The sequence below is a fragment of the Poecilia reticulata genome, chromosome 4, assembly GCF_904066995.2.
Source record: "Poecilia reticulata chromosome 4, P_reticulata-male-v2, whole genome shotgun sequence".
Taxonomy (NCBI): domain Eukaryota; kingdom Metazoa; phylum Chordata; class Actinopteri; order Cyprinodontiformes; family Poeciliidae; genus Poecilia; species Poecilia reticulata.
This window is the reverse complement of record NC_088833.1, coordinates 28,763,240-28,786,110: the sequence shown is the minus strand read 5'-3', so window position 1 is coordinate 28,786,110 and position 22,871 is coordinate 28,763,240. Positions and strand designations below refer to the sequence as shown.

Here is a 22,871-nt window from a genome sequence, read left to right as displayed (position 1 = left end):
CCTCCGACTCGCCGCGCTATTATGGTTGAGAATTATTCCCGTACATCTACAGAGGAACTCACATGATCGAGATTAAACCGGTCACTGTAATCAGGCTGCAGATTTTAATTGTGAGCGCCTCGGCTGGCACTGTTTTCTCCCCTATTCTGTCCCGGTTGACAAAAATCTGACAGTGGCTTTGCATGGCAAACCTGTTTAATGAACGACTAATCCAGGAAGAGCGCATTATGGCAAACTGTCACACACACATTGTACCAATATTAACTTGAATTTACATTATCATCCTCTGGTAATGCTGGAATATTTGGATTTCCATTAATGTATGGCCTTTCTGTGTGAAAAGCAAACAGCAGTGAACTAAATCTGTTTCTCCCACCACCGCCACCTCTTTTGACTGGGTGTTGGTCTTAACACAGTGCAGAGGAGCTTTCTTTATTGGGATGACAGCTCCAAGGCTTCTTCACTCCTCACAATCAGGCTCGCAAACAAAAGACTTGCAAACCTCTTCTGGAGCAGCCGAGCCAAACTCCTATTACACCATTGTAGCGGCCCTGTAAATCAACAAGAACAATGATGGGGAGCACAATGGCGCGGGGCCGGCACCAGCGCTCTTAGAAAAATATGAACCCAACGAACAATAAGTCAGTCACTCGTGTGAAATACGTTTTACTTCTCAAGTTATTTGTTATGTTTGTGCTTCCTCTCCCATTGTTCATTCGATATGTTCAAATTGTAATATTTCTGACGCTTGATTTCAATCCAGAAAGAAATCCAAACTGCACTGTTTTTTCTTCTTCAGGTGATGATGTCTTGATCACACAGATGTTTGACATCAAAGTACCAAAGCATCCATTTCACGCATCAAATCTGTGACAAGACTTGATTGATATTCACAGTCTGGTTTTAGCTTGACCTGTTTAGAGGGATTTGGGGAGGTTAGAAAGTTAGCTGATAAATCCAAAATATCAACAATATAAAAACAAAGTATCAGATCGATACTAGAGTGGTAACATCAATACATTTGTTTCAGATTTTGAAGTTTCATTCTGATTCTCAATGTTATCTCTAAAAACATTGTTTCAATTTGCTCTCAAATTGCAAATTTTTCCCAACTTTATTTCGGAAACTATGCACACAAAATTATTTTTTCCTGTTCAAAACATTGATATATCGAAGTATTTTTGTAGAGACCTATAAACTTTTTCCAAAATGTATCCTAGCTTTTAATAAAATAATTGAATGAAAAACCACAAAAATACCGTATGAAGTACCGTCAGAAGTTTGATAATCACGTATTAACCCTCTCCAAGGAGAAGTAGAGAAGAGAAAGTGAGGTAGGAGAATCTGTGCAGCAACAACATCAAAGTTAAAAAATAAAAAGGTATTAAGGTACTGGTATTGATATCGTGATACCAGCCATGTATGTGCTTGGTAGCAATCCGATACCAATACTTACAGTACTACACACCTGCAAGGTAGATGTGCAAAGCTGGTTGGGAATTCACTGAAAGGACTTTCAGTTGTATTTCCGTTGATAGGTTGTTCACAAGTACAAGTCCAGATTTTAATTTGAAAAAAAATTTAAAAAAATCATAATAATCATGTAATCTTTTTGTTTTACTTCACATCTATGCACTGCTTTCTACTCTAGGACAAAACATGGGAAGTCCAAGGCACTTTAAATCAGATACAAGCATTTTATGACCTACAGTTAAAGGCATGCTGTGTGTAGAAACAGTTTGTATCATAGCCAGTGGTGGCACTAAATTATAAATACCAATATTTGTCACCCTCAGCTTGGACTACTTGGTTAATAATGTTTACACTTAGTTAAGTATAGTGGCAGTTTTTCCATCTGTTACGCATAATGGCCGACGGACCGGGTTGGGAAAGGACATCTATAAGGCCGAGACAAGCAGAGTTGTGCCGGGAAGATGGAAGAGCAAAGCAGCAAATTTTGAATATTACTGACCCAGCACTTGGGAAAAGGCAGTGCACAACAAGACGAAAAATGAATGCTTTTTAGTCTGGAAATCCTTTCACCCTCTCACATTCAGCAGATCAGATTAAGAGAGAGGTTTAAGAAGATTTTGACACGCACAAAAAAAAAAAAAAACTTCTGAGCCTCGGTAGGGGGTGGGTTGGGGAAGGTGGTAGGGAGCAGTTTGTAATTCACTGGCTTCAGGCAATTCATCACAGAAATTGAGTTTCTAATGCAGCATCTTGTGAATCCCTTTTGCCCTGTCAACGTTTTAATACATTACATTGGGAATGTAAATCGTGTTTGAATTTTTGGCACAAACTACACGGCTTCCTCCGAGCTCACTGTACCCGTTCCACCTTACTGTACGGCATGCGGAAAGTGACATGTGCTCCAATGTATGCATCATATACAATCGAATGCTACATTCATCTTAACACTGGGGGTGAACAGAGGCAAGACTGGGAATATATTCCTCAGACATAAAATCGAAGAATGAAAGTATATAATTTCTAGCAGAAAACATAGAAAATGTCTCTTTTCTTTAATTATTACTGAGGGAAAATAAAAGTAATTCAGCATTTGTAATATGACCTGATACCAGAAAACAATGCAATAACTAATTAAATGAGTTACAACATTTAATTTCCTGTGGAATCAACAAAGTATTTCTGTTAAGAACAAGTTTATGCCATTGCTAATATGCTATTACAAGAACGTCCAAATCAAATATTATTTCCTTGCCTTCAATATTTTACATTTGACATATTTCAGACATTTCATTTTTAAGTCTGTTCATTTCCTTCTGCTGAAAACCAGATCACAAACTGAAGCCAAACCCCAGTTGCACTGATGTTTCACTACACTATTAGCACATATCATAATTAAAGGGAAAGTTCTTTGAAGCAAGGTTCTGTTAAAAAAATATTTTTAAAAAAATAGTAATTTTACTTGCAGTGGATAACTCCTTCAGCATCTTAGTTCAGCATAAATTCAGACAAGCTAGTTTCGGCGGCTAATGCTGACAGCTAGTCCAAGATGAACAGGCTCAAAGTTTAAGCAAATACTACTTTGTTAGCCTTTAAATTATCATCATTTTTGCACAGAGTAGTTATTTAAATGGGAAACAGATTATTTATTTACACAGAAAATGGAGGTAAGACATCATTATATAAGGACTTAAGCGTTAAACATCCCGTGAATTTTGGCGCAAAGATGGATTAGCTAGTAGTTCTAATAGTTAGCATCCAGGCTCTTATTGACAGTGTTGTACCGTTTCACCCTCATCAAAAATTACTTTTATGATGAGGGTTAAAACTGAAATAATTGATGTTCATCGATCACCACCTAAAAAATCTAAACTGACATCAGAGTCTCAATATGATTTCTAAATCATTTAGCAATCTTTTCTTGGAAAAAAAGAAAAGGAAAAAAAAAGGTCTTAACATTTAAATAATGACATTTGTCAGCTTTTTTTTTTTTTTTTTTTTTTACAGTTATATCATTTTCTATTTGGTTTACTGAACAAGAGTTATGTATAGGAGAACTAATCTCAAAAGAAAAACTAATATTTAACTAATATTACTATTATAATCTGCCACAGTTAATTTCCATTTGCAGTCCCATTGCAGTTCCATTTGCATAAAAAAAACACACGTTACACTAATACCAGAAAACGATGCAAAGCACACATCCAGGTACAAAAACTGTGCATGACATGGTAAAAGTTCAAGTGAAAAATTAAATGCACAACAGCCATAACTCTTGGTTTCTCTCTGTTATGCTCCCTGTATCCACTAAGACTACATTTTCAAATAGCAATGCAAGCAGCTGGTGAGCAATTATAAGAGTTTGATTGCTGTAATGATTATGAGAAAAAGATACATTTTTGTCATTCCATTTTGTTTTTAAATATATATCAAAATATTTTTCCTATTTGATGCTACTTTTAAATTATTTTTATTACATTTTGGGATATGTCATTTAGCATTTGCACATCTGCTGTACACTGTTGAAAAAAGAGATATGTTAAAAGACTCTAGATGTTACAGCTGTACATCCACCGTCATATTCAGGTCAGAATATTGAAAGTTTAACTGTATGGGTTATTTTGAAAGAGAAACATCGCTTAAATAATCAAGGCTCATTCTAATAGTTTTGACAAAAATTATTCAGGTCAACAGTCACAGTGTACGTTTCAAATGGATGTCTGACACTGGTCATTGTTGTTAGTGGGGTTCAAGTTCTCATTTTCAGCAGGACATGGTGTACAGATACCGTAATCACCTGATCTAATGTTTCTTAAACACAAGTGCATCGTTTTGTCCCTTGTTTTTGTAAGCACCCCACTTAAGATATTAGTTGTTCCTCATGTAATCCCCCCAGCTACGGCTGTGGAATATCATATAGACAAGAAGGTATCCAGTTAATGAAGTCAGTAGATCTGCGCCAAAGATGGATTAGCCAGTACTTGTTGCTGTGTGTGCTTGCCATATTTTGTCCTCCAGATACCTAACACTGCAGTCTTTCAAAGTCCTTACATAAACTAAATTATACATTTCTTATCAACAAATGACTCTGCAACATTTTATAATGGACACCTGATAAGGGAACCGATAAACCTCCTTTACTCTGATCAATAAATAAAATCCAGTTCAACCACCTGACTTCAGAAGTTGTCTAATTTATATATAGTCTCCAAATGTGAAACATCTCAGAATGCATCAAGCTGTTCTGTGAAGGCTATAAACATAGAGGTTTGTTAGAGAACAATTTAGAAAAAAAGAGAGAGAAACTCTATGAAGACTCAGAAACACAACATGTAGGTCAATTTAAAGCAGGATGAGGTTCTAGAACAATGTCTCCAATTTTGGAAATCTCATAAAGTGGTGTAAAATGCATCATCTGACAATGGAAAAAATGCATCATCTGACAACTGCAAACTCTTAAAGATAAAGCCATCTACCTAAATTAGTGGGCTGTGCAAGGGAAGCGTTGATCAGTGAAGCAGCCAAGGGGCTCATGGTGGGCTAGGCAGGAGAGTCCAGCTAGAAATCTGGCCTTTACAGAACTGTGGCAGGAAGAAAGCCACAAGAAGGGAATTAAAGCTGGGGTTATGTTACTTTTACTTAAAAAAGTAAATAAAATGTTTTTTTCATAAATTTGTTAAAACTGCCACCATGCTGTGACAGCACAATATGTGAAATATAACCTGTGAAAAGCTCAATCTCCTCCACCTGGACGGTTAGACTCGACTGGAACCGGGAGAAAACTGCATTGTGTTGCCTTAGCGTTATTGACAGAAGCACAATTATATGAATTAAACGCTGTTTCAAATGCTGGTTCTTGTGAAATAAATTCCAAAAATAAGATTCCCTTTTCACTTGTTTTGGAATATACACTTCTGAAAAGCACCACAAAAAACAACAAAAAAATTGAAACCATACTGGTTAAACAAAAGATTACTCCTTTTGAGTATCCATTTTTTCAAACGAATATAAAAACATTAACATTTGTTTGCAATTTATGTCTTAAAAGTCTGAACCCACCCTCACACACAACCTGCGTGCTGCCACTGCACGGTAGAAAACGCGGCTAAGCCAGCTACTAAAAGCTACTAAAAGCTAATCTAAAACATCCTAAAACAGAAATGTATCTTCTACTAAATACTTCAGCAGTCAGTCGGCGAACACAAAATAAACCGCCTCACATTTTTAGAGAGCTTCGGAGCAAATATCACACGGTTTCATACCTGAAAATGAAGATAGTCAGAAAACCAGACACGATGTTTCTTCTGCTGACGCTCCAGCAAAACTGAACGCGCGTAGAGCTCCCCCTGCTGGCCCATACAGGCACGACCAGTCAGACCGGAATCATTCGTCAAACGTAACTAACAGATCACTGATCGCTTTAACCTCCAGGAAAATTACATGTGCTGCATTGCTCTTAATGTATGTTACATAAGCCAATGTGACGGTGAATTTATACTGTGGTCAAGCTACCAGTGGCAGGAACATAAAGCTACGCCAAGAACTAAGCTAACAGAAACACAGGAGAGAAGAAGAGTTACAACTAATATAGCTGCAGTTCTTCCATCCATCCATTTTCTCACACCCTTGTCCCTCAGTGGGGTCGGGAGGGTTGCTGGTGCCCATCTCCGGCTAACGCTCCGGGCGAGAGGCGGGGTTCACCCTGGACAGGTCTGTCACAGGGCAGCTGCAGTTCTTGACATGTCTTAATGTTGCAGAGCACAGTCTTTTTACAAGCAGTTCAAAAATTTAACTGGTATTGTGCATCTTACATGTACTGTTATATTTTATTTTAAACACAGAATTGCAAAAGTCCAAAGAGGAAAACATAATAAGAAGAAATATAATTATTAGAGTGATGACCCTTATTAGGCAAGCAGATGGTGATGGTGTGTACAGTAGAGATTTATCTGTTTTCCATGTCCCCTTCAAAACAATTCACCAAGTTCCATATGTGCTATTTCTTTGCATCCAGCTATTAGATAAATAATTTCCACCTCTATGAAGCGACTTGTACAACAGAAGGTCTATTATCCTCACTTCTAAGTCGGTAATTAAAAACCTTGTCTTGTTAAATCAAGGTCTCCAGCTTTAAATGGTTAATAAAAAAAAGAGACGTAACGTAAAGAGCTGGAATATTTTTACAGAAAAGGAGAAAGAACATGGAATTCACAACTTCAAATGGGTCAACAAGGGGTCGTTTAGCTTTTCTTTAAGTAAGCGACTAGAGGAATTTTAGAAAAGCCTGAATGTTCAATAAGTTCGAGCAGAAGGAAGAGTCAACAACTTCTCACAGATGAAAGCTGGCCTCGGAGGACCCTCCTGCTCAACAAGGATCAATACCTAAAATAGTTTCTTCCTCACATACTTGATTAAAGCCACAAAAATACATTGTGTTTCTTTTTCCTGTCAGGAGTTTTATCTACAAGCTTTTCCCCCTTTGCAATACTGTTTAATTAAGTAAAGAAATGTAAATACAAAAAGGGATAGACAGAATTATGAGGAAAAAATGACTTTTTTCCTCATAATTCACTTAGATAAAATGCTTAAATCTCCAGACAGTTAGTTCTCCTCCTTTACATCTGTCATTAAAGTTGGTTGCTCCCATCTGCACCAAAGTCAGAATTCTGAGATCAAAGTCAGATTTTTTTTTTCCCAGCGGCCCTGATCCTATTCTGCATGTAAAATATTTACTTAAAAATACATCAAAATGTGTTTTGTTGCTTTTACGTGAACCCAGTATCTCATCTCATCTCCTGATTTGAATATATCATTAGATTACGGCCGGTTTCTATTTTCCAAGAATCATTCTTTAAGTGTTGCAACATACGACGTTAATACTAATGTATTAGCTTTCAAGACAAATAAGTCGTGTTAATATATAACTATATATTAACAGCTATATATACTGAATATATACAGCTATATATACTGAATATATACAGCTATATATACTGAATTTATGATTGCTGTGGTAAGTTCTTGTGCTTTTATCTAATATGTAAACTTGAGTGTGCAGATGTATGTAAACTTCTGGTTTCAGCTGTATAGCAAAAAACCCCGCAATACTGAATGTTACCTAATTTTGTTTAAATATATTATTTGAACTGAATTTGACTTGTATGCCTTGCTAAATGAAGCATATATTTATAGGTGAAATAATGTAACAGTTTTGATAATTGTAATAGAAACAAAATAAAGTGAAAAAGGAATCTGGACAATGGATGGAAATGTAAGAGACCTTGAGGAGTTTGGAAGAGAGGCTGACGGTGAGGACTGAGGAAGGAAGTGATGAAGGAGCCAGACTGGGGTCAGATAGAGGTCAGAGTGGGGTCAGGAAAACGTTGAAGTATCGTTTCTGCTTCAGCTCGGAGTCGCGGTTTAAGCAGAGAGGTAATGAAATACAACAGACACTGACAGGCCTCTACGTCTGCCTTTCTCTGAAGAACTACTGAGGGGAGGAGACAGCCAGGTGAGGAGAAACTGTTCTTATCTATTGAGTCATTATTTTTATCATACAGACATTAGGCTGTTGTTCTTGTGCTAGCTGCTATTAGCTAGCTGCTAGCTAACGAATTTGCTAGCAAAGCTAGATAACTAAAAAGCTTCTTTCCTGTATCGTTAATGATATCGGTCATTCTTTAGTATCGCTTATGCAATAAGGGCACATCGCCCGTCCAAAACCGATCATAATGTACATTTCATTATTCTAGCATTAGGTAAATGTATCTTGAAGGAGAATAAGACTTAAATAATAGTCCAACAAGGATATTCATTTAGAATTAAAAATAACTCACCCTGAATTACCATGATAGATATAATGAATGTAATAAAAGTGACATTAATGAAGGGAAAAAAACTCAACCAAGACTTTAAGTTTAGGGTCTGGTTTGCAGAGTAGGAAGTTAAATTTGTTTCCCAATTATTCAATGGGGGGAAAAAAACTAACCTCAGTTAAGTAAAATAAAATTGTAATCAAAACTTTTGGAACTGTAATGATTTCTTTTTTTTTTAAGTTTTGTTTAAAAGACTTTTTTAAATTAAATAACTCATTTTTACCAAACATAAACATTTATTTGCACACATCTGGTATCTTTTGTTGTGATTTTAGGCCCTGCCCACGATATTATGTGAGAATCCCAAGCAAAACTTTGAGTCACAAACAAAAACTTAGAATAGCAAGAAACGATTTCTGATAAGCACAAATAAGTTTGTTTTGCAAAAAAGAAAGTTAACCTCGAGTCAAAAATGTGTGATTTAAATTTTTTAAAGATTTTTTTCAGCAAAACTCAGTAGGCTTTTCTCATAGTGACATGCATTAACAATTCAATTTTTTCTTTTTTTTTTTTTTTCTTTTTTCTGCAGTTCCACATTAAAGTTTGATGCAGCTCTGCTTTCCTTAATAGTGTAATTCTGTAACAACAAAATATGTCTGGTGGTCCAGCTCTGACTTACATATCTTGCTAAATTGCGGGTTTGAATATTGTAAAACTTTCCTATAACAAAATAGATATGCAGAAATAAATTACTAATAAAATATCTTACATTTGCATAGTGTTATGCTCCATGGGGAGATGTTCGTAAGCTTTGCTTGTATATGTCACAATTTTGTAATTTATCATTGTTTATTAAACTCTGAAAGCTGAGTGGCTTTGTTAATATTCTGTCCTAGAATGCAGTTAGATGTGCCCTCTTTTGTTGTTGAGCACCTGCCCCTTTAGTGGCCTCTGCACAACCACAATGGTTGAACTTGGCATGGAAGCAAAAAGACTGATCCTCTAAAAACTTCATATTGTAAAGACACAAGGAATATTGCACTGTGACATCAGAGTATGAGACGGTGACTACACAGTGATGTGACAGAGGCACTGTGACATTATGAAGACAAAGTGACATCATAGAGGCACTGTGACATTATAGAGGCACTGTGACAGCACAGAGACACTGTGACATCACAGAGGGACTGTGGCATCAGAGTATGAGATTGTGATGTCAGTGACGTGACAGAGGCACTGTGACATCACAGAGGGACTGTGACATCATAGAGGCACTGTGACATCACAGAGGGACTGTGACATCATAGAGGCACTGTGACAGCACATGCACTGTGACATCACAGAGGGACTGTGACATCATAGAGGCACTGTGACATCAGAGTATGAGATTGTGACGTCAGTGACGTGACATAGGCACTGTGACATCACAGAGGGACTGTGACATCACAGAGGGACTGTGACATCACAGAGGGACTGTGACGTCATAGAGGCACTGTGACAGCACATGCACTGTGACATCAGAGTACGAGATTGTGACGTCAGTGACATCAGTGACACAGTGACGTGACAGAGGCACTGTGACATCACAGAGGGACTGTGACATCATAGAGGCACTGTGACATTATAGAGGGACTGTGACATCACAGACGGACTGTGACATCATAGAGGCACTGTGACATCACAGAAGGACTGTGACATCATAGAGGCACTGTGACAGCACAGAGGCACTGTGACATCACAGAAGGACTGTGACATCACAGAGGCACTGTGACATCACAGAGGGACTGTGACATCATAGAGGCACTGTGACATCAGAGTATGAGATTGTGATGTCAGTGACACAGTTAGGTGACAGAGGCACTGTGACATCACAGAGGGACTGTGACATTATAGAGGCACTGTGAAAGCATAGGCACTGTGACATCACAGAGGGACTGTGACATCATAGAGGCACTGTGACAGCACAGGCACTGTGACATCACAGAGGGACTGTGGCATCACAGAGGGACTGTGACATCATAGAGGCACTGTGACATTAGAGTATGAGATTTTGACGTCAGTGACACAGTGACATCACAGAGGGACTGTGACATCATAGAGGCACTGTGACAGCACAGAGGCACTGTGACATCATAGAGGCACTGTGACAGCACAGAGGCACTGTGACATCACAGAGGGACTGTGACAGCACAGAGGCACTGTGACATCACAGAAGGACTGTGACATCACAGAGGCACTGTGACATCACAGAGGCACTGTGACATCACAGAAGGACTGTGACATCACAGAGGCACTGTGACATCACAGAGGGACTGTGACATTATAGAGGCACTGTGAAAGCATAGGCACTGTGACATCACAGAGGGACTGTGACATCATAGAGGCACTGTGACAGCACAGGCACTGTGACATCACAGAGGGACTGTGGCATCACAGAGGGACTGTGACATCACAGAGGGACTGTGACATCACAGAGGCACTGTGACATCACAGAGGGACTGTGACATCACAGAGGCACTGTGACAGCACAGAGGCACTGTGACATCACAGAGGGACTGTGACAGCACAGAGGCACTGTGACATCACAGAAGGACTGTGACATCACAGAGGCACTGTGGCATCACAGAGGCACTGTGACATCACAGAAGGACTGTGACATCACAGAGGCACTGTGACATCACAGAGGGACTGTGACATTATAGAGGCACTGTGAAAGCATAGGCACTGTGACATCACAGAGGGACTGTGACATCATAGAGGCACTGTGACAGCACAGGCACTGTGACATCACAGAGGGACTGTGGCATCACAGAGGGACTGTGACATCATAGAGGCACTGTGACATTAGAGTATGAGATTTTGACGTCAGTGACACAGTGACATCACAGAGGGACTGTGACATCATAGAGGCACTGTGACAGCACAGAGGCACTGTGACATCATAGAGGCACTGTGACAGCACAGAGGCACTGTGACAGCACAGAGGCTCTGTGACATCACAGAGGGACTGTGACAGCACAGAGGCACTGTGACATCACAGAGGGACTGTGACATCACAGATGTATTGTGACATCACAGAGGCACTGTGACAGCACTGAGGCAATGTGACATCACAGAGGGACTGTGACATCACAGATGTATTGTGACATCACAGAGGCACTGTGACAGCACAGAGGCACTGTGACATCATAGAGGCACTGTGACATCACAGAGGCACTGTGACATCATAGAGGCACTGTGCCAGCACAGGGGCACTGTGACAGCACAGAGGCACTGTGACATCACAGAGGGACTGTGACATCACAGATGTATTGTGACATCACAGAGGCACTGTGACAGCACAGAGGCACTGTGACATCACAGAGGGACTGTGACATCACAGATGTATTGTGACATCACAGAGGGACTGTGACATCGCAGGCCAGCAGCAGCACACAAGTGTTAAAGAGTCCAAGATGGCCGCACAAAGCAGCAATTTAAGCAATAGAAAATCCTTTTTAGTACTAATTGGTTCATATTTTTATTCTATGTAAAAGTCAGTGACCAGCACTGCAGTTCTTCTATGAAAAGTTTTATAATAAATTTCAGTGAAACAAAAATTATTACAATTGTTATTTGTTTAATTTTTCTTATTAACAGAAATAAAGCACAGTCATAAAGCTCATTATATATAGAAACGTGACATCAAATCTAAATCAAGACATTGAACTGTTATGATAACTCATCTAAATATATTTTATGTGAGTCTAAATGTGAAGAAGCGAAGCACCAACTTCTGCTTATTGTTTATTACGAGTCCTACTGTCATTATTACATCTTATTTTTTAACATCTAAAGCTCAACTGACCGTGTTGGGAGTAAAGTTTGATGCTATAAACTCAGAACTGATTCGGTGCGTCCAATGACTGCGATTCAAAAATGACAGAAATATGCAGACGGGGACGTTTTAGTTTTAATCAGTAAACTTTAAAATTTTACAATAGAAAATGTCGGCTACGACAAAGCATTCAAAACCCAGGCTTTTTATATGCTCTTGTGAGAACCACGTCTTTCCTATTGGCTTTGATTCACCAAGATCAGTGTTTGATGAATTTATTAAACTTGGCTACATACTTTGCAATAAAAGTGACCTAAATTTAGTTTTTATTGCTCAGAATTGATATAAAAAGAAATTATATTATTTACAGTCAAGTCCTTTCAAAATGTTGTTCTTCAAACCTGAAAAACCTTTTTTTTTTTTTACATTTTGGATCTTCAATGCACACATAAAGTACATGGCTCACATTAACTTTCCACCACGGTCCTGGTTGAGAAACTGGGACCTGAAGCCTGCCTTGCTACTCTAAAGATTACCACAACCTCTTTTAAACTCACGTTTAACATTAGCGTCTCCAACACTCAATTTCTCAGAAGAGTCCTAGTTCATAATCTTTTTTTGTCTGTTTAGTTTTTTTCCCCAGGAGTAGTTGTGAAAATAACCGCAGAGCAAAGCGTGTCTTCTGCGGTGCAGTGTGACACTCAGACTGGTCCGGAAGGTAAAGTGCACAACGAGTACATTTGCTTCAAATGCAGCGCTATCATTTTCAGAGTGGTGGTGGTGGAGGGTGGGGGTGAGAGGAAGGGGGGGGATCATAATATTCAAATCCGTATTTAACCTTTCAAGGCAGGAGGATTATGCAGCAAAGTCTCCATTCCGAGTGGTTTCCTCGCCCCCTACTCCCCTGCCATAATAATGATCATTATCATCATTGTGTGGAAAGAGGATTATCGTATCATAATATAAACCCAGGAACACCCTTACTATTATGAAGTAATTTAACTCTCATCAGTGGACCAGCACTTTGTGTGACAGTCAGCTGAGCTGTCGTAGGTGACCCTGGCTGCCTTCCGTCACTCCTGGAGCCGGCAGCGTGCTGAGGAGGAGAAGGACGAAGAGGAAGAGGAGGAGGAGGAGGTCAGTGAAGCTGAGTCTCATCTGAACCACAAAGCAAATGGACATACAAAGCATCACATGGAAGTCCTCTGACTCCTGACCTTCCTATTGGTTTAAATTAGCGGTTCTCAACGTGGGCGGTACCGCCCCCCGGGGGGCTTTTAGAGGACGGCAGGGGGCGCTGGCGGGAATTTTTACAAAAGGGGGGCGCTGGGATGCCTTTGGGGGGCGTTTGGTCAAAGGTAAACTTTACACCTTAAATTAACAACAATGCCAGTTTAGACTTGGAGCAACTTGGTAAAACTGTATTGTGTAACATTAAACCATGTTTGGCTGCAACTTTATCTATGGCAGCTCTTCTTCTTCTTCTATTCAGTGTTTGTTAGCTTCTCTTAGCTTCTTGGCGCAGCTCCGTTCTCCTGCTACTGGTAGCTAAAATCATGATACCCTCACTGTGTATCCCTCTGAAAAATGAACCCATTTAAATAAAGAAATAAAGAAATCCTTCCATGGGTGATACCACGATAGAGAGCGTTCATTTTATAGCGTTAACACCGGAGCTGTAAGTGGTCCGGTATGAAACGGAGGTGATAGAACAACACAGCACTTTTAAATTTCAATAATCAGAATGCAGAAATTGTTTCCATTATTTTAAAAGGTTTATGTCAGTCTGCCTTTTCCCCATCGATACTCTTCCCGACCGTCCTGCACCTTAGAGGCTTAAAAAAAAACGACGCGCACATTGCGCAAAACTCTGAAACAGGAGAAGTGGGACATAAAACGGAGCGACGAACTAGATGTGAATTGTGGCATAAAAACAGAGAATCCGACGCTGAACAGTGAAAAATCAACACATGATGTGAAACACATGACGATTAGGCGGCGCAGCAGAAGATTACTGGTGGAGAGTGTCAATAAATAAGTGATGCCCCTCCTGAAAGCTCTGGTTAGCACAATAAATGCCATGTGGGTGAAGTTTTATGGATGATACTATAATGTCCCATTCTCCTGAAGGCAGCACAGAGCTGCACCACCAGAAACTCACAGAAACACTGAAGAGAAGAAGAGCTGTGATTAATGTAGTTACAGTTCTATCCATGTTTTAATGTTGCAGAGCTCAGTCGTTTGCAAATAGTTCAAAGTTTAAACTGGCATGTTGAAACATTTTTTTCTGGTCATTTTGTGGAATATTTAACAACTAGAAAATGGCAAAGAACAAGAATATTTTTTCCACTCTCATTGGCTGCTGTTAGGCCTACCGATTTTAAGTTGAATGTTCATTGCATTTTTCGTAGTCGCCTGTGAAAATAATTTCTATTCCCATGACTTTTTTGTTCTCTGGGAAATTATTTTTGATGATAAATACAGAAACAAGCATAAAGATCAAAAAATATACAACAGTGATAGTAATATTAATAATAAAATAATAGTCAGTGCAAAGTAGCCTACAAATTCTTTGGTGGGGGGCGGTGAGGGACCTGGATTAAGGCTTGGGGGGCGCTGGGCCAAAAAAGGTTGAGAAACACTGGTTTAAATGTAGCAGACAAAAGAAACCTGCGCAATAGTAGACTGTCATGTACTACTGTTCTTGTTATAATGCGTTGCATTATTAATAGTTGGGCTACCATCCATTTCACTACGATAGCATGGGTCGTTTGAATATGTGATCAGTTAAAGCTGCAGTATGCTACTTATTAAAATATGTTTACATATTTATTAAGATTATTATGTTATAGTATAATAGAAGACAGATAATTTGTGGGGGGTGGGGGGGAAATTGACCTCCTCTATGTTCTCCCAGCGCTAGCTGCAGAAATAAACCACTCAGTCAGAAACAACCAATCGGAGTCAGGAGGAGGGGCTTAGCGCTGTCAATCACTCTCATGCTCACCTCTCTGGCTTGCTCAGTGCTACGCTACAGCTGGTTCATCACAACATAGCCTGCCACGAATGCTAAGGCTAGCTAGCAGATGACGGCAGATAAACAGTTTTCATGTAATGTTAAGTTGTTTTTCCACCATTAACACCATTAAACTGACAGAATGGTTTTACATGCATTTACATCATGCCTTCATCAACATCTGGTAAATTCTCATATTGTACTTAAATACAACTTTTTTCAAATAACTCCACAACCTCTAACTCTAAGGTCTAGTTCTGCGTTTCTATATAAACTTCTCTTGCCCAGTTTTCCACCATGAGTCTAAGATCTTTCAGCAACACTGCTGCTCCGTTCTGGAAAGCCCCACTGGACAGTTTCATCACTGACCACACTTAAGACTCATAACGCACGTTTGGACTGGCCCATCCCATCTGATCGTTACATCCTACTGGGAGTCATGCAGCATGTCAGCATTACTTAAAGAGCTTAGATTATCTTAACACACACATTTGACAAGTGCAGGTTAACAAGCAGCCGTCAAATCAGCTGAGTTAGTGTCACGATGTCTCTCTTTATATTGCCACACACACACACACACACACACACACACACACACACACACACACACACGCACACGCACGCACACACACACTTCCATTTCACAGTACAATATACTTATTGAATGTGAAGTTTTTCTCTCAACAACGTTCTCTATTGAAGAAGTTGGAGTCTTAAAATTAAAAGCAACTGAGGACCATTTTTACAACAGAGTGAGGCAGATGTTCATGTTCATGAAGAGGTGCAGAGAACCCCCCCTCTAAAAAAAAAAAAAAAAAAGATTATGATTTTTAATAACAAACAGAAATTGCATGTAATGTTCTTCTTTTTCTTGCTATCATATTGCTGAACAGCACGGAACTGGTTAAAGCATAATTAAAGACTTTAGAGCAACTACATGTTTCAATTAAATTAAAGGTCAAAGTAAAAATGAGCTTCTGGTTTGGTGGTTTGGGTTTTATATATTTCTACATCCGACTGCAGAGGAGTCAGAGCGTCGCTGCGTGTCGTTGAGGTGAATGTCTTGGACAAGAACAACCAATCAACTTACCACACTAAAAATACACACATTCCAAAAATACTTCATATACAGAAAGTCTAAAAGTAAAAAAAAAAGAAAAAAATCTAATAAGGGTAAAATGTATTTGTGTAAGTTTATGACTGGCAAACAAGAGGTTTATTGCAGCTTTCTTCTCTGTTATTTCATCATAAAACACTGCGAGCTTCACATTTTGATTGTAAATTGATATATTTTTTTTATGTTTCACATTTAGTTTTTACACATAGAGGACCTGATAAATATGACACAGGCTACAATGTTTCTTGTCAACATGAATCCCATCCGGTTGCTGTCAGGATGTGACTCTGGAAGTATGACAGGAAGTAGTTTTTGAGTTGTCCTGTTACGTTGACAGTGTCACTTAATAAAGACTCTCTGCTGGCAGGCTAACAACACTCACTCACTAACGCACTGAACAAGCATCTAACACATTATGAACTATTTCTGTGGCGGCATTTAGCATACCCGGTAGAGAAACATAGGGAGGAAGACGAGATCCAAGTGATTGAGAGAATATCTAATGGATTTAAAGTTATATAGGAGCAAAACTAAAAAGCATTGCCACTTTTTATCCTGTTTGGGATAAAAAGTCTGATCAAACCTGAACTTTTTGATTTTTAAACCGAGCAAAAATATGACACTGTGTGAAAAAATTTACCATTTACCATGTTTTTGGGGGCATTAGGATCCCATTAGATATATAAAAGCATAAAAACGGCAACATTATGGCCTAGTCAAACTATGATTGGATAATTCTGGATGGATTCTAAACTCTATAAAACACAGAGCGTGGTTTCTGGAACATTTATTTGTGGACAATAGAAATTATGATGGTTGATTTTTAGGGATGCACCGATCCACTTTTGTTCACTTCCAATACCAATAACCATATCTGAAGTTTAGTATCGGATAATACCGATACGATACAGAGGAACAGCTGAATAGACATTTTTTTGTATTCTAACAAAGACATAAATATACTGAATTATATATTCAATTGATAACTGCACCAGTACAGCACATTTAAATACACCAAAAGCTTCACAAGCTTGGTCAAACGTGCAAAAACAACTTTCATTTGTTCAGTAAATTAGGAGCATAAGAAGGTGAAATAATGAAACTGATAAACACAATAGTTTGGTCAAATATGTAAAAAATAAACTGCAACAAACCTTCTTTGAAATGGTTCAGAAAATGCAATTAGGAATTTAAAAATAATATAAAACAAAGCACAGAATTAGACTAATTAGATCTGCCCTTATGGATCGGGCTCCTTGTCACCGATACTTTTTGGCAATATTTTGTTAATATCTGATCAGTGCATCTCTATTGATTTGCCTAAGAATATTCCTAAAATCTTGTCACCTTATTTCTGCTGTCCGTCGTGTTGAAATCTGAAACGTTCCAAAATGTTTGGAGGAATTTATTTCCTTTAGCCTCTGAAAGCTAAACTGCTGGCAGCTTCCTCTACCGCACCTGGTTTGCATATAAAAGCAGTGTCTTCCCTTAAAGGGACACTAGCACCATATTGTGGATGAATTCAGCATTACTGGACACTGATTACAACCACCCAAGTGAAGAAAAGAAAAGAAGAAAAAAAAACACACACACACACACACCTTATTCAAAGACTGCTTTTCTTTTACTTCTCTCGGCTAATTATTTACTCTGTGGCTCATGCTGTCATTTTGACACTCAATAGCAAGGTCAGTCCTGTCGCTGCCAACAACCCCAATGTTTCCACATCTCCGCGGGAACAGTCTTAAACATATGGACTCTTAATTAAATCATACTTTGACTCAGTCCTCCTCAGTCTTACTGACAGCAAGGTCATTAAACTATTAAAGGGAGTCACAGGCAAAATTGTTGTGAGCAGATTGAAGCGGGAAAGGTTAATTAAATGACCATTGCTTCTCCTTACCTCAAGCGAAGCGGCATTCTTCCAGCCGAGACGGGGGGCCAATACGTGAGACTGTAGCTTTTTTTTTTTTTCCTTCATTCTGTTCAAGATGTGTGAGCATGCACACTTTCTCTCTCTCTCTGCCTTTCTCCCTCGCTCTGATGAAAAGGAGAAAAAAAAAGGTTTATCTTTCAAATAATATTTTTTCTCCTTCCATAAAACTGATACAAAAGTGTGACCTCTCCCTGTGAACTGTGCAATGCAGTAAAACTAAGAAAACAAAAGGCGGCGACGGACCCCTGTGTTTGGCGCGGTTAAGGACAAATCATCTGAAAAGTGCTCTGGAGATAAAGGCTAAACATTCAAATAATGTACTGCTGTGTGTGTGTGTGTGTGTGTGCGTGTGTGTGTGTGTGTGTGTGTGTGTGTGTGGGGGGAGGATGGGGGGGGTCACGTCTCACCATCATCAGACTCATTTCAGATAATTAACTTTCTGTGAAACAGCAGACTGTACGTTACGTTGAGGAAAAAAACGGGTCTTATTTTCACTTTGGCGTGTCCTTGCGAAAACTACAAAAACATGCACACCAAACAGCTTTCCTGTGTAAAAAGGTAAAAAGTAGAGTTAAAACAAGTTTATTGTCGTGTAGTTTTGTAAAAAAGATTTGCATTAAATGTTGAACTTAATATACATTCAAGCAAGAGATAACAGATATTACTGTACAACTTGGAAGCTGACCTTGTTTTCCTTAAACAGACAGAGGAGATTAAGAAAAAAATTTTTTATCTTTGCTTTTTTCTTCATCCTACTTCTTCAAGCCCCTCCAGGTAGCGTTAAAAGGTTTCACGGTAGATTACAGACGAGATGGAATCTGTATTGTGGCTACAGTCACCGGCCTCCATTATAACCTGCTCTGCATCAGACAATACGGCGATTTGACCGCAGACGGCTCTGATGGATTTAGCAACAGCTGCAAGTGATACTTTTAAGATCGCGGGAATTTTATCTTACAAACAACGACGTGGGCCCGTGTTTTGTCTGGGAGTGGGCTTCAAAAGCTCGCCACTCTCCATGAGGAATCTAAAAACGTGCCAGAGATGTTTTCTATAAATAGATAGACCGGTAGTGTGGCAACAGGTGAATGAGTTTAACGGTCCAGAACACGTCAAACAAGCCGTCAATAAAATGTTAGATATTTAAACCAAAAAAGTATTTGTACCACAATCAGAAGTGATATGTTCACTTGTATCTGATAGAGAATTTGTGGAAGGAGCTAAAGATTAGGGTGATGAAAAGGAGGTTTTTCAAACAAAACCCAGAGCTCCTCCCCACAATAATCATAAAAATATGAGAAAAAAAAAACAAGCTGGTTATAAGTTATAACGAGACTCTGATTATATCAAAAGTGATACTCCTTTTATATTGTTTGGGTATCTGTCATTTCATTTCAGGAACAAGCTTCTTAAAAACATCAATTACAAATATTCTAAAGTGTATCTCATCATTTGTGATATTATTTATGCTTTTTGGAACCATTGATATGTCCTTCAAGTCACCAAAGAAAAAAAGAATGAATATTTTGTATTGATATAAAACACTGTTCATACTCTCTTACTTATGTATTATATTCTGTGACCGTGACACAAAATATTGGTTGAGTTAAAAAAAAAAAAGAAAGAAAATTACATTGTGCGCAAATGCCTTAGTATTATGATTTTTTTTTCAATTAAATCTGAAAATGTGCAAAAAGGATACATTTACCATTCATAATAAATCACTCATGCATAGTTTTCTGTGTGTGCTGGTAAGAAAGCCACTAACAGACATAATGGCTTTGTTTTATTACATTATATGTTTGTTTAAACTGAAAAAAATAACCCCTATATCTCCAAAAATATTTTTTTCTCAGTAACAATTACAACTTCTGTTGTCAAGCATCATTCCTGGTGCTTGACAATATTTATTATCAATCTTTATTAAGATTGATTGTCATAATAAATTTGATAACTGTCTGTAATTAATATCTGGGCTGAATTACATTCTGCAGGCTGTGCACACGTGCATCCAGTGTTCAGATTATTCTTTTTAACAATTCCAGAAGCTGTTTTACTCAGCTTCAGTTTTTTTTATAAATGATTAAAACTTATTGTGAAGGGTTGAAGAAAGCTGCAGGAACAGCTCTGGTGACACTCTACACCCGCTGGTGTCCAAACCTTTGAACCAAAATCATACGGAAAATACTTTTTTAATACAAAAACACAAAACTTTTACTTGCCCAGCAATATTATGCAATGCTTTAATTAAACCAATAATAATAACAATAATAATACTAATAATAATAATAATAATAATAATGATAACTCAGTGATGATGATGTTATTGTCATATATCCATGTTATTTGTTGCTGTTTTTTCTCCCTCTTTCTGCAGGTGTAGAAGCAGACTAATAATATTTTCTCTCCTTCTTTTCCTTCAAACCATTTTTCCCTTTCTCTATTTTTCCCTTTCTTTTCCATCTGTGTGCTCATTACATTTGACCTAAAACAAAAGCAATTTTTAATAAAATCTAAAACAAGGCCAAAAAAAGGATATCTGACTACCAAAGTCTGTCATGTTTAAAGTTAAAACCCTACATAGGCATAAATCTATTCACTACACAAACACTCACTAAATGAGTTTTCGTCCATCTCGTTACACTGAACATACAAAAACTAATAGCTTACACTTACATATAAGATAATATAATAGAAAAGCTAACATCTGGAGTGGAAAGAGTTTACACAAAGACCAGCATCACTGTCCCAGTTACAGAGTAAGACCTTACTGGTACATGACATCATTAAAGACAGGGCTGGACAGACCCATATGAGGTGTTACAGTTTGTGCCAGAGTAATTTAAAAAAAAAAGAAAAAGAAAACAGGAAAATGCTGGAGCGAGTCGTGAAGTGCAGATCAGTGTGACAGTCTGCCAGAGCCACATTCAGTTAGCATGGACTCATCTTTTGTGTTCACGTGGCAACATGCAGTCATGACCAGTAATTTACATCTTCAGGTGGAGGTACCAAGTGAGCGAAGAGCTGGAGTCTAGTTTTGTTATTCCTCATGCATTGAGGCAATACTTTATTTTTATCCACCTTTCAAGTAATTCAGGCAGGAAAAAAAATAATGATTGCAAAAAAGTTTATTTTTATTTTTTTTACAAAATCACATTTAATGCCAATGTGGAAACTGATTTCTACAAAATAATCATACATAAAAAAAACGTGACCTCATTTAACAGAGGTCCAGCCCATTTGAGCTGGTAGTCTGAGTGGAACAGAGATGGGAAAGACTCTGAACGTTAACAACTGTTCAACAACAGCTGAACAACAGTTCAACAAACGGGAGACTAGCAATGAAAAAGAAAAGGAAGAAAAAAAACACTTTAAGAAAACTTATATCAAGGCTCAGTTAGAGTTTGCCAAAACACACGTGGAAGACTCATTGGCCAAGTAGAAAAAAGTTCCTTCGTCTGATGAGACCAAAATTGAGCCTTTTGGCCATCAGACAAGAGTGGCGCAGTTAAAGACTTCAAGAAAATTTGTGGAAAGACTTGCAGGAGTTTTTTGTTCCCCTTCTCCTGACTAATACCTTTGTACAATGAGCTCCTTGATCCCTTCTCACCTCTCTGCAAACTATGGTTTTAGCTACAAACTGTAAATGAGGAAAGATTCAAATGAAGCTGTAACGGTACAAAGATATGCAGTTTTAAATGTTTTCCCGATGTATTGTAGAGAATGCTTATTACATCAAAGGCAATCAAACTTTGGATATTACTTACTGTGATCTTATTTCTTAGAAAATCAGACCTTCAGTAGGGCTGTCCAGACTTTTCAGAGGGATTGCGTAGCTTTATTTAATCATTTCTAACACCAATCTAGATCATCCTATCCCTCAAAATGCAACAAAATGACCTTTACCGTTTTGAATTGCAACAGACTCTTTGTGTGTGCTCTCCCCGTAATGCGTTAACACTTTGATTACTAAGAGCATTTGCAGCATTTCCCTTTGTGGCCCTGGCAGGCGTTAAAAAGATCTAAAAACAGTGAGCGTACAAAAACCAGCAAAGCTCAGCACAAGCTGCCAGTAAGGCGAGAATTAAAGCCTGAAACTTCGCCGTGCTTTGCCGCTCATAATTATACACAATGAAAACCTGCCACCCACCTCTTTCTTTACCGAGGGGACAGCGGTCAGATGGAGGAAGCCGGGTTAACTGCGAAGAAGCAAAATTGCTTTCATTGCTGCCCTGGCATTACCCATGCAGATCTTTATCAGAAAGGCCACGGACTCCATTGTGGCTATTTTGCTAGCCTGACAATGGTTTTCCGTGCATCCATGCTACCGGGAGATTGGCTGAAATTATATTCTCTTCATGCTTGGCTAGGTTGCAGCTTAGAAACAAGCTGCTTATGGAAGCTAAGGGAAGATTGCTGATAATAGGAGCTTCACATCCAGCTGACCTTTTTCTTACTTTTTTCCCCCACACCTCCTTTGCAATAGCTCAATTGTATTGACAGGAGGAAAGGAAATCTTTTTTTTTTTTTTTTTTTTTTTTCCGTTAAGGACACATAAAACGCATCATCTAAGGTGTGGAGCAGGGATGGAAAATGACAAGGTCTTCACTCCTCACACGTAACTCTAAGGTTTCACTCGAGTTTTACTGATTATTTAGATCCATCAGGTTCCACATGCATGGCCTCTTATGGCCTTACAG

The 22,871-nt window shown here is 38.5% G+C and overlaps 1 long non-coding RNA gene across 2 annotated transcripts in view; it reads right to left on the bottom strand.

Annotated features, from left to right (window-relative positions):
* The window catches only part of LOC103463966 (uncharacterized), a 119,930-nt gene that overhangs the window by 65,680 nt on the left and 31,379 nt on the right, over positions 1–22,871 (bottom strand). Inside the window, exon 2 of one of the 2 annotated variants that reach the window (XR_014087361.1) lies at positions 18,139–18,275. This is a non-coding gene — a long non-coding RNA (uncharacterized LOC103463966). Of the gene's footprint in view, positions 1–5,732; positions 7,151–18,138; positions 18,276–22,871 lie in introns of those variants that run through there. The other variant, XR_533562.2, reaches the window with a different exon arrangement.